The following is a 12634-nucleotide window of genomic DNA, read 5'->3' on the forward strand; positions in this document are numbered from 1 at the left end:
CATAGACTGATGAGATTATAAAGCAGAAATTTGAAGAAGAGTTGATGGATTTACTTTTAAAACTTAATGAGAGACTGAATGAGACTGAACAAGAACTAGAAAAAGCACTGAAGGACAAGCAGAGAAAGTTGACCTCTCAGCCTCCTGATGTAATACCAGTAGTCTCAACAACAGTCCCCTCTACACTTGGGACATCATTAGCACCAAAAATTCCAGTAGCCACAACAGAGGTAGTCACGGGTACAACAACAATAGGAACAACAAGGATAGCACAAGGCAACAATGCCAATTTGAGCACAGAGGAATTAATAAAGTCAATGGAGGAGATGAGACTACAAGTTTTAGAGCTAAATAGGGTAAAAGAATAGTTTGCTAAGCTGGAAAGAAGATATGATCTCTCAATGATAAATGTTGCAGAAAAAGCAAGAGACATTAAAACATTAGAAAAAAAAGTGAAATCATTAGAAAAGGATCTTACTTTTGACAAACCTCTAGCAGAAATCAAGAAAACTCTTTGGGCCAACATCACTCAATCCATAAATGATGTTTGGCCATCCATCCAAGTAATTTTTTAGCAAATTGATCTAGTAAAGATAGCCCAAGAAGAAATCTAAAGGACAAAAGCACAATTAGGAAAAATGCCTAAGGAAGCAAACATGCTCATACATTTTTTGAATACTAGGAATAAGGAATAGCAAGAATAATTTGGCATCATAGATAGAACAAAAACCATTTTGGAAATCAAAAGGGTATTGACCAAGAAAACTTTGATGCAGAATTTAGAAATAATATGTCATGACATGCAGGTAGGGATTAATGTTTTTATGGAGAAATTTACTATTTTGCAGAGTAAAGGGCTACCCAGTCCTTTAGTGATTAATGACAGGTTAATAAGGCGCAAAGCTTATGTGGATAAATTGAATCAATATGTAGGCAATCAAGCGAGCTCATCAACAAGTGTATCAGGAATAAAAGCACTCCCTACAGGCCACATTCTGTATGACAGCCTAGAGAACTTATTCTATGTCGAGCATGAAATGAAGCATTTGTTCCCAGTTCGGCTTACATTTTTCAGGTATACAAAAATAGATGAAACTTTCAGAAAGCTTCAGAAAACCAGAATACCACAGCCAAAATGGTGGGAAGAACTACTTGAAATTTTGTAATTTATCCTTGGTAAAAGGTAACTTTTGATTTTTACTATAGTCAATGAAAGTAAAGAGAATGAAAATAGGTAAAGAGTATCAAATGCAGGTAAAGTGTATTAGTAGGAAGATCAAAACAAAGTAGCCAGCACATAATTGCACCAAGGACAACAAAAGGCCAAATCATAGGGCCTAACTCTAGCACATTCTCAAGAATAGGGACAGCAAACCATTCGGTTGCCTTATCTATCATCTATGAGGTCTTCTAGCCCTACTTTCTTGAAATATATGATTAGTCATCCCAGTTTATATCTCACTTTGTTATGAGATATTTCATTGTAAAGCTTTTTGTATAAATACACCCCCATTCGGAGTATTGAGGGTGGATTCTTTGACATTGTTGTAAAACTGATTATTTTGGAATAAAAAGTTCTGTTGGACAATTTTTTCATGGCTGGCTGGATGAAGGATTGATGTAAAGGACTTTTCATAGGATTCATGTGTTGGAAATCAACCAAATAAGTATATTATATCTCATGTGTTAATGTTTTCTGGTTTATTATATTCATTATGTTCCACATCTGAAAGTTAAAATGAAAAAGAATAATTAAGAAAGTTCTTAGGTGAAATCTGTCTTCAATCGTTTTTGTTCTCAATGTTTTCTTCTAAACTAGCATAAATAGTGAATTCTTAATTTCTCCTATTTCCTGGTTTATTCACTTTAATCAATTAGTAAAGAATTCTTAATTGCTCTTTATTGATGGTTAGTCATGTTCTATTTTCTTAAAGTATGTTGAAGGATTCTTAATTTCCCTTTAACCCTTTAAGTTCATCCCATCTTTTTAAGTCACTATTTGTTCCCTCTTCAACTATCTTTCCCTATGGAGCGATCCTTTATTGAGAAACCAAATCCAGTTGAGCCATTTTCCCTAACCCCAAGCTCTAATAACTAGCCTAAAACCTTATAAAACAAAGCTAAAAATTAAAAAGAGAGCCCTCTTTGGATATAGATTGGCTAGATTCTGTATCCAAAAGATTGGTTTGTGGTTACCTTAGACCCCTTTCCCCTTCTTACAACATTTGTGAAAATCTGAGTGATAACAGGAGCCAGAAGAACCTCATTTCAGCAGATAAGAAGAAGTGGTTAGGCCTACCGACTACACCACACCTGCAACCATATAGTATCAGGTGGCTTCACGATGGATGAGATCTCAAAGCTCGCTAATAGTGTCGCCTTCATTATAGCATCAAGCCCTTCACAGATGATGTATTGTGTGATGGTACACCTCTGGATTTTTGTGATGTATTATTAGGCTAGCCATACTTGTGGAGGTGACATGCTGTGTATGACTGAAGGACTTGTGTTGTCATTATTTCTTTGTGTAATTCATTATAAAGTATATAGGAGGTAGCCCCACCTACCACCACCTCTTTGATCACTACCAAGAAAGGCAGCAAGCTCGTATCCCAGACAAGGAAATTCATTTTCTGTCTGGTTCGCTACTAAAGTAAGGGGAATATTGTCGCCATGTCCATGACCCCCGTAAAGGGCTCCTCCATGCACCAGCAACAAAAACAGAGGGATACAGTCATGAAATAACATAGGAACAACTTCTTCTCACCCATAGGGCTACCACACAAGTTGTAGGTGGGAAATAAAGTCTGGTTGCATCTACGGAAAAAACGCCTTACAAGAGCCCACCAGAAGCTCCAACCATGCCGACATGGTCCTTACACCATTACTAAGGCTGTGGGAAATAATTCTTTGGAGTATAGCATTCCTCCATTCGTTCGCCTGCACCAAGTGTTCAATGTGTACCACCCTCGACCATGCTTCCCACCATTACTAAACACATTTGAGATTGCAGAATAGCTCACCAGGGACCAAGTTCAGCAAATGGAGGAACTCAACACAATGGGGACCATTACTTCCTAAGGGGGGAGGAATGATCCAGGTGGATAATGGTGGCCACCCACCTATCCCATTTGGACCCCCACAACTGTCTCTTTTAGTTTTTTAGTTTCCGTAATTGTAGCACAATTTACTATTTTTAGTAGTTTTTTAGGTCCTGAACTTCTGGAGCCATTTTGAGGCCCTAAATGACATTTTTTGGGAAATTTAGGAGAAACATGGGTCCATGGATGAATGTTTCTCTTCACAAAGTTTTAGTGCTCGGATGGATCTTTCTAACAAGCTATTGTACACATCAAATGGAGATTGGGTGCCAAAGTTACGACCCCGAGAAATTAATGTACCAATTTACCCAAACGGGGCCCACAATTTGGCATTTCATCATCCAGGGTTAGGTTTTGGGATGTTAAGGGTTTTCCATTATTTCTCAACAATAAATAGGCCTTCAAACCTCATTGTAACATAGTACAAAGGCATGTAGCCACCACATCTCTTCTAGAGATAAGCCACAATCGCCCTAGCTTGTTTATTTCCATTTCTGTTTCTAAGCATATTTCAATATTTTACAGTAATGAAATGAAGTATTATTTCCGCTGCATATCTGTATTTATTGTTATCTCTGTAAAATTTTGCATTCTTGTTTAAATCTGAATCAGAGCTAGTCGTGCAAAGAATATAACACAACCCAACATCTCTTACCTTATTGGAGTAAAAAACCTATGTAAAAATACTATATTTGCTTAATACAAGATTCATAGCAGTGCAACAGCAGGAAGGGTGGTTTTTTTCCCAGTGAAAGGATTTCCACCAGATACCTTGTGTCTCATGTGTTGATGCTTTTTTGTTTCTTATTCATGTTTATGTTGCTCTCATGGTTTATGATTTAGCTACTTATATTGCTTATATTCATGCGATGACATGACATGTTGTTGGTTAATGGTGCATGATTTAATGAAGAAGTTTAAAGTGGAAAAAATTGATAATAAGATCACACTAGTAATTCATCCACCCCCCCTAGTAGTGCTCAAAGGTTTCCAACAATTGATATGAGAGTGGAGCTCTTGGTTGCAACTTGATCACTGGAGGGTATATCTAGGGTTTGTTGGTGGAAAATTTGATTTTTTTCTTCATAATGGGCAAGAACAAGAGGAAACAATTTCATAAAAGGAATGACCTTCAAAATAAGGAAGCTAAACCACAAATGTCTCATATTTTGATTGCAAGTGGTTCACTAAATAATGTGAAGAAATAAGAAAATAAAAAACCAAAGTATTGCAATGAAATTAATCCAAAGGTATAAATGTTAATGATTTTCTTTTGAGTTAAAATTACGAGGATTTATATTTTGATCATGCTGAATTTCCTAGTGGAGATGAGAATGATATTAAGGTTCTTAGGGATGAGATTTATTAACTAACAATTGCATTAAAGGATCAAGAAAAAATAGTGCAGATCTATGATGATAAGGAGGCCAAGCTCAAGGAAGAGATTGTCAACTTAAAAATTAAGTTGGCTGAATCAAAAAGAGATAAAGAAGGTACAACGAAGAAGTACCAAGAGATGGAAAAAGAGGTTGAGAGATTAGAAGCTAAAGAGACTTCCTTGAGAATTTATCAAAAGATGGAGAAGAGCATGATTGCCTTGTATACTTTGCTTCAAATCTACAAATCACCATTGGATAAATCTAGTCTTGGATTCCAAAAGGGTGAGTCTGGTTTGCAAGCATAAAAAAATAAAAAAGTAGAACCCAGGAAACCTACACCAAACAATACCAGTAGCAAGAGTGAAAACTAAGGAAATAAAAATAAAAACAAGAAGATAAATATCAAACAAAAGAACCAACAAGAGGAAAACAAGCAAAACAAGAAGCAGAGAATAAAATCTCAAGGAGGTCCTACATTTAGAAAAACTTTTTCTCCTAAAGATGATCATGGAAACAATATTAGAATTCAAACGAAACAAAGTCATTTTGTTCCTTTGATTCACGAGGTACAATGTTATATTTCTCATAAGTATGGACATGTTGCATCTAATAAATGAAGTAGAATATATAGATCAAAACACTGGAGCTTGCAGTAATTTCAGCAACTGACGAGATTGGTCAATAGGTATAATTGTGTTTTTTATGGTTATTGTTACTCGTGTCACCTAGTTGGCCATAAGGAAATATATTGTAGGTCTAAGCATTAGATGAGAGACACATTTCATGCAAGGTTTAGACCTTCCATGAGTAGAAGAATATATGATCCTCTTCGCCATGTGGAGTGTTACACATTGCATAATTTTGGCCATATGGCAAGAGATTGCTTGTTGCCCCATTATTCAAGCCAAACTTGACAAAAGAAGCAAAAGGAAATGGGACCTAGTATAAAACTAGTGAAGGAAGAAAAGAATAAAGTAAATGAAGGGAAGAAGCATCCAAAGACCATGTGGAGAAATAAGGAGAAACAACTCTTCAAGTAGTGAAGAGTATCCCCTTGTGTAGTCCATGATTATTTCACGCATATTCATAGAGGACTATAAAAATAATGAGAGGTACACAACCTCAGGGAGAGAATTTGGTTTCTTTATCTGTACGAGATTATTGCAACAACACTTGATGAGCTCTTTTGAGTCTCATGCACATTCAGGTGCACACAACCAACCTATCACTTGGAGGTATATTGAGCTCAGGGGGAGCTATGCATGGTACAATGTTTGCCTAGATTATTTTTCATTTTCTTCATTTCTTTTCACTCAATAATTTGTGGCATATTTAAAAGGTGTTTTCATAGTGAAAAATATTTCATTTTTCGTCCATGTATATGCTTTTGGTTTCCGCTAATGGTTGGTTGAAAAGATTTGAAACCATTCATAAATGTACTCATTCCTCCAGCCATGTATAAAGATGACATGTGACATGGACTAGCCATGTATGAGCCATTCTGTGATGATTACTAAAACCATGTATTCATTATTGTATCAACATTATCTATTGGTTGAGATTCCAGTCATTAGTATGATGATTCATCATGGTGATAAGATTTTTATTGAGGAGTATAATGAGTCCATTTTGCAGCCACATGTATGGGCTAATGATGTTGTAATATTCATGATGTGTCACATTTCTGAGGCATTGGTCCATAGGAGATGATTATATCAACAATGTAAGTCATTGAAAATATATGTTATATGATCATAGAGCCATGTACTTGTATTGTTCCATCTTTTGGTCTTGTATTCATGGGTCATAAGGTCATGTAAGAATCATGTATGAGGTTCTTATATGACTACTACAACCATGTATTTATCATTGTATATTCTATATATTCATGGTCACTTGGAGTCTTGATCCATATGGTTCTTATACTTGTCAAAAGAACCATTGTTTGTAGCAGAAGCAATCACTACATCTTGAAGATGGCATGTGTTTAGAAGGAGAATTTATTTGCTCTTGGAGCTGTTCATGGTCTGCCTCATACTATTTTATGAAAGTTGGGGTTCTTGGCCTCATGTTTTGATCAAAGATATTTGGTGATTTTTTCTATGGAGATATTGGATGATTCCTTCATGTGCATATTGTTGCATAATCTTGTTCATTATGATGTTGATCATTAATGCTTATATAGTTGCCTCATGTTGGCATATCACTACTTGCAGCTAGATGTTGATGGTTGGTATTCTACTATGTATGATGATTGGTTATGTGCTACTCTCTACTAGACATGGATGCTTGTTTGTGTGCATCATTATTTAGCAATGGATGTAGAGATCAATTTCTCTAATATTTGTCCTTCAAGATTATTTTCTTGTTATATCGAGTTCACCCTTTTCCATTGATTTTCAAGGGGGAGTGATAGAGGTTGATGATATAGAGTTTTTGTATGGTTTCCATCAATGCAAAATGGGGAGATTGTTGGAGTTATAGTGTGCATGGATCTATATTTTTTATGTTGGAATTTGTCCATGATGGAAACTAGCTCATGTTGGCATTGATGTCAACCCTTGTAGACTATCTTATGTCTAGACGCCATTCATTGTAGCATGGTTATAACTAGCTGTGTTGACATTGGGATGATTGTGTTGGAATTGATGTCAACTATATGATGTTACACACATGATGGTTAGATGATGATATTGGTTTGGTTGAATATCTTGTTATAGGTGGATGATGTAGATCTACATGTGATAGAGATGATGATTGGCACAATAGTTGAGTTCAAAACTAGGTCTTCATATAGGTCATCATGGTTGTGCTCATCGAGATGACTTGCTATTGTGTGATGTCCTTATTTTTATTATGGAGATGTACTAAAGAGTATTATAGGTCTATCAGAGGTGTTTCAGCTTGTGGATATTATTTTTGGAGAGTGGAGGACTTCTTGGCACTCTTGCCAACCTTGTTTGTTGGCCTTTTAGGTAAAATTGGAAGTGACACTTGGGAGACTTGTTTGATCCACTTGCAGATGTGTCAGAGGCTTTGTCCTAGTTTTGGAGCTTTGTACATATGTTGGATAAGGTGATCCAATAGGTGGCAGAGGTTCTAAGTTGAAGGTTTGATGTTTTTCTCCATTTGTTTCCCCATTCCCATGGAGCAATCCTGTGGGAGCGACTGAAAGGCTTAGGTCATTGGAAGACAGGCCTATGGGAGTGACTAAATGTCCTAGTCAATTTCATCTAGTGTTATATTTGCGACTAAGGATTTTCACAAGATTTTCTACACATTCCTCACGCAAATCAAAGGAAAATTAGCAAGGAAATTCGAAGAGGCTTCCAAAAAAATTTGTGAAGGTTGGAAATAGTTTAAAAATTTCCTCCATTGATGCGAACTCATTTAGTGCACAACTAGTGGTCCTAGTTTGATTTGGTTGAATTAATCCTTGATCCTATACCTAAGCTTAATTTCACCCAAAATTTTTTATATTCATCACTTGGGAGCTAGTTTATGATTGATGGTGAGTGTAAGTGAGTTAGAGAAGGTTGCATTGTGTGAGTATGATTTAGAGCAATTAGTGAGCTTGATTTCTTAAGTGTATGAACTCTAATTGTTGTAGTATGAGCAGGTCAATTTCTTGAAGAATGGTATTGATTTAAATCTCCAGATTTCAGATCAGTGATGCAGAGAGTTGTAGAAAAGTTTGGTATTGATGGACCTCCATATTAGTAACTCTAACATTTCTTCTTGTAGGAGTTGTTGATGCATTTGGCACATAGCCATAGTGTAGATTATGTTGTTGATTGTATTATGCAACATTTGTATTTTGGTGTGAGGGTTTGTTATGAGTTTTACTTTAGTTGTTGATGATCTTATTAATTTGTTTTATTGGATGGATTATGAACACTATTTTACTTGTGTGAGAGCATATGATTGTGGTTATTTTTTATTAATGATATTGTCTTGCTTCTAGAGGTCGTATTTGAAAGATGAATCAAGTTGAGTAGAAAGTCTTGAGATCTAGCTTGAAAAGATGTGAAAGGATGTTCACATAGAGTATAGGAGAAGTGACTTCATGGATGTGGAGCTGTGATTATCAAGTTTCAATGAAAGTAACAATTTATCAATCCAATGGTACTTGGATAGTCCAATCCGAGTTAGGTAATGATTGATTAATCATGGTGGCTTTCAGTGGATGACAGTTTGTAGATCTATGGAGAACATAGTCTTATAAGATGATGAGTAGAATCGACTCTCTTGGATAATTAGAGTCAGCTGGTTTTATATGAGTTCGAGTCTCCTAGATGATCAGATTCATCAATTTATGTAAAAAGACTATATTTTCTTGATAGAAGATTGAGAGCAGTGCAACAACAACAAGGGTGCATTTTTTTCCTGGTGAAGGGTTTTCCACCAGATATCATGTGTCTCATGTGTTGATTCTTTCTTGTGTTCTTGTTCATGTTTATGTTTCTCTTATGGTTTATGATTTATTTGTTTCTATCATTTATATTCATGTGATGATATGATATATTTTTGGTTAATGGTGCATGATTCAGTAACGATTTTAAAGTGGTAAAAATTATTAATAAGATTACACCATTGATTCACTCCCAGCCCCCCCACCTCAGTAGTGCTCAATGGTTTGCAACAGAAGGAAAGAATGAAGACATAGAGAGAGAGAGAGAGAGAGAGAGAGAGAGAGAGAGAGAGAGAGAGAGAGAGAGAGAGTGTGACAAGGGAGATATGAAGACAGAGTGAGGGAGAGAGGAGAGAAGAGAGAGAAGAGGAGTGGAGAGAGATAGGGAGAGAAGGGGAACACAGAGAGACAAAGGCAAATAGATGGATGGGAGAGAGAGAAGAAGAGAGGGAGGGAGATAATGATATAGTTGGTGGGAATAGAGAGAGAGAGAGATTGCGGGGGGGGATACAGAGGGAGGTGGGAAATAAAGGGAGAGAGATAAAGGAAGATAGAAATGACTCGACAGAGACAGAAGGAGAGAGAGAGAGAGAGATAAATCGATATGGAGAGAAAGTGTGCATGTTTGGGGGGTGAGGTATAGAGAGGGAATAATAAAGAGACACATAGATACAAATATATATATTCTATAACATTATATATCCACTCTTGATCCCTCTTAATGCAAGATCTATTATGCATCGAGAGGGATCAAATTTCTCAAAGTGAAAGCCTTTCATAAAGTTTTGTAGCCAAAAGAGAGGTTTGCACATCAAGAGATTTCATCCCTCTCAGCACTTGATAGATTTGCGTTTAAGATGGATCTACATTGGTTTTAAAAATTCATAAAGATGTAATGTTAATATAAAAGTGCAATAGTTGTTTTTAAGAAGTTTCAGGAAATTACAATATCAAAAACATGAAGACTCTAAAGAATACATTGCAAATGTATTAGCCTAGATCCATATTAGCTCTGGATCTACCAAGTGTCGAGAGGGATCAAATACTTTTTCACTCTAGAAGATGTTTGCATCACAACATGTTTAAACCCTCTCTAATCTAGATATATATAGAGTTAATATGGATATACAATGATTTTATTATTAATTATAATAATAAATAGAATGATTAATTTTATGTTTTTTATCTTACTTTATTTTTATTTCCAGTTTTATGTAACTTGATAGACTGAAAATGTTTTATTGATAATTATAATTACTTTTAGTTTTATCTTTATTTATTAATTTTAATTTTAATTTTATTTTGACTATGTCAAAATGTTTATCCACATTACAACATCTCCCCCATATCCGTTTTCTTTTATATTTAAATTAAAAAAATATTAAAAAATATAATTAAAATAAAATATTTATGAAATATTTGTGACTATATATTTCTAGAGTTCTAGATCAATTTTATGTGCAATTTTGAGTAAACTTACAGTTGCACACAACATCCATCCATGAAATTTTATCGGCTTTGTAAAATATTTCGATTTTAAAAAAAGAGCTGGTTTTTGGGCATGTGGTGCTTATAATCCATCATATTGGCCCATGGTATTGGCCTATGGAATTGTAACAAAGCCTATATAAAAGTTAATAATATCCATGGTCAAATATGGGTGAATATGCATAGTTAAAAATATTGTTATATTGTAAATTTATTGGAAATATTAAATCTTTATATGATTATTAAGTGAATTTAGATATGATTACTGAATCATTATTTTACACCACTACATCTCCCCCTTCCTTTTGGATTTTAAATTTAATGTTAAAAAAGTTATAAATAAAATTAAAATAAATATTAAAAAATGTTGACATAAAATATTTAAAGCCTTTCATTATGAATTCTTTTCCCCTTGGAAAAGTTGTAATTTTCATTAAGTAAGGAAAATTACATGTTGTACATGCATAATGCATATGCTATAAGAGAGGCTTTGCTTGTCCAAAAATAAAGTTCAGGTGTGTGATTGTTAAAAAGAAATTGATGCCTTATGTCCAATCAGGGAGGCATCATTGTCATGTAATATACTGTATAATAATTTACAAGACAAGTAGTCCAGCACTTGAATAGTGCTGAGAATTTCAAGAGAAAACATGTATATTTACAGATGGAATAATGATTGATGACAAAAAAACATATGAAGTAGTCCTGGTTGCCATTAAGCTGGTGCTATACAACTATGTCCATATATGGCCAATGGAAGTATTGATAATGAGCACCTTCCCTCTATTCTTGAATTAACTAAGTGCCTGGAGGCCTATCGGCATCATCTTTGGATAGTCTGTCGGTAGTTGTGTTTCGTTCCCTATAGATATGATGCCATGTGAAAGAGTCAAAATAAGAGATAAGTCGTAGAGCCTCATCCAGAATATGTCTCAATCAAAAAGTAGAGAATCTAGTAGTTTTGTTTACCCAACCACAAAGAACTTTAGAGTCCCCAAATAATTATAGACCTCTGCAATGTTTATCCAAAGCAAATCTCACAATAAATTTTTTAGTGTTTAATTTAGCAAAGTTATTTGTTCCCCTCCCTAATCCCATTTAAATGTTGTATTGGTGGGAAACAGATAAATGAAGAATGGCGCCCCGGCCACATCCTCCCTCCTGGGCGGAGCCATCAAAATAGGCCCAAGGAAACTGATGATTAATAGACTCTAGTTCAATAATACGTGATCTGGGAGTTCGGTGTCATCTAGGAGGAGGGTGAAATCAGACAAAACATGAGAAACAATGCAGGGCCAATGTGAGGCGATGTTCTGAAAAATGAGTCTATTTCTTGCGATCGAGAGAGCCTAGCAAGCAAGGAGAGGTAGGTTCCTAAGCTTGTACTGGATGGAATTAGTCCACCAATCGGTCCATGCTTTTGTGATAGATGCTCCCGTCCACCTGCATTGTGGTGCCACCAATGTTAAAAGAGATTGCCATAGTTCTTGTGCCACTGTGCACTCTATAAATAGATGAGGGACTGATTCATTGCAACATTTACAGAGACAACACCAATATGGACCATATTGAGAATGCTTGAGGAGGTTGTCTCCTATGGGGATTTTGTTTTTTAATATTGTCCACATAAGGAGTCTACATCTGGGAGGTGCTTTTAATTTCCAAAGATTCTGCCACCATGACTCTATGTCTAGAGGTCTGCGAGATTCAGCCAAAACAAGGTAGCCTTCCTTTGGAGAGTATCTCCTGGTCTTCGAAAGAGCCCAGATTATCTCATCTTCACCCTCACTTATTCAGATGTGTGCTTTTGTAAGAGCCTCAATATAATCATTCCAGGTCTGATACCACTGATGTGGGATATTTACGATGAGCTGATTTCCATTCTTTCTAAAATAAAGTGGTATGCTCATAGTCTGTGATGTGACTAATGTGAGTGATATTTGTTGCATTGAGGTGGTTTGTGACTTCTATTAGCAGCCTATGAGCATTACCACAACCAGTCCATGGGTCCATACCAATTCTCACAACCAATCCATATTGTATTTTCCATGTAATACCTACTGTGATGGAGTCCATAGGCAAAATCACCGCCTTCCATATTATTGAGATCCCTATGGAGAGCCTTTGAGGTAGTCTAAGCCAATCCATCGCTTGTAGTGGGGCAATGTATTTGGAGACAACCACCTTTTTCTAAAGACTACTAGTAGTAATGAGTTTCTAACCAAGTTTGGATGCCAGTGCTGAGGAGAAATCCT

Source organism: Pinus tabuliformis, chromosome 2_2 (assembly GCF_031772625.1).
Source record: "Pinus tabuliformis cultivar Carrire ecotype Pingquan chromosome 2_2, CPIR1, whole genome shotgun sequence".
Taxonomy (NCBI): domain Eukaryota; kingdom Viridiplantae; phylum Streptophyta; class Pinopsida; order Pinales; family Pinaceae; genus Pinus; species Pinus tabuliformis.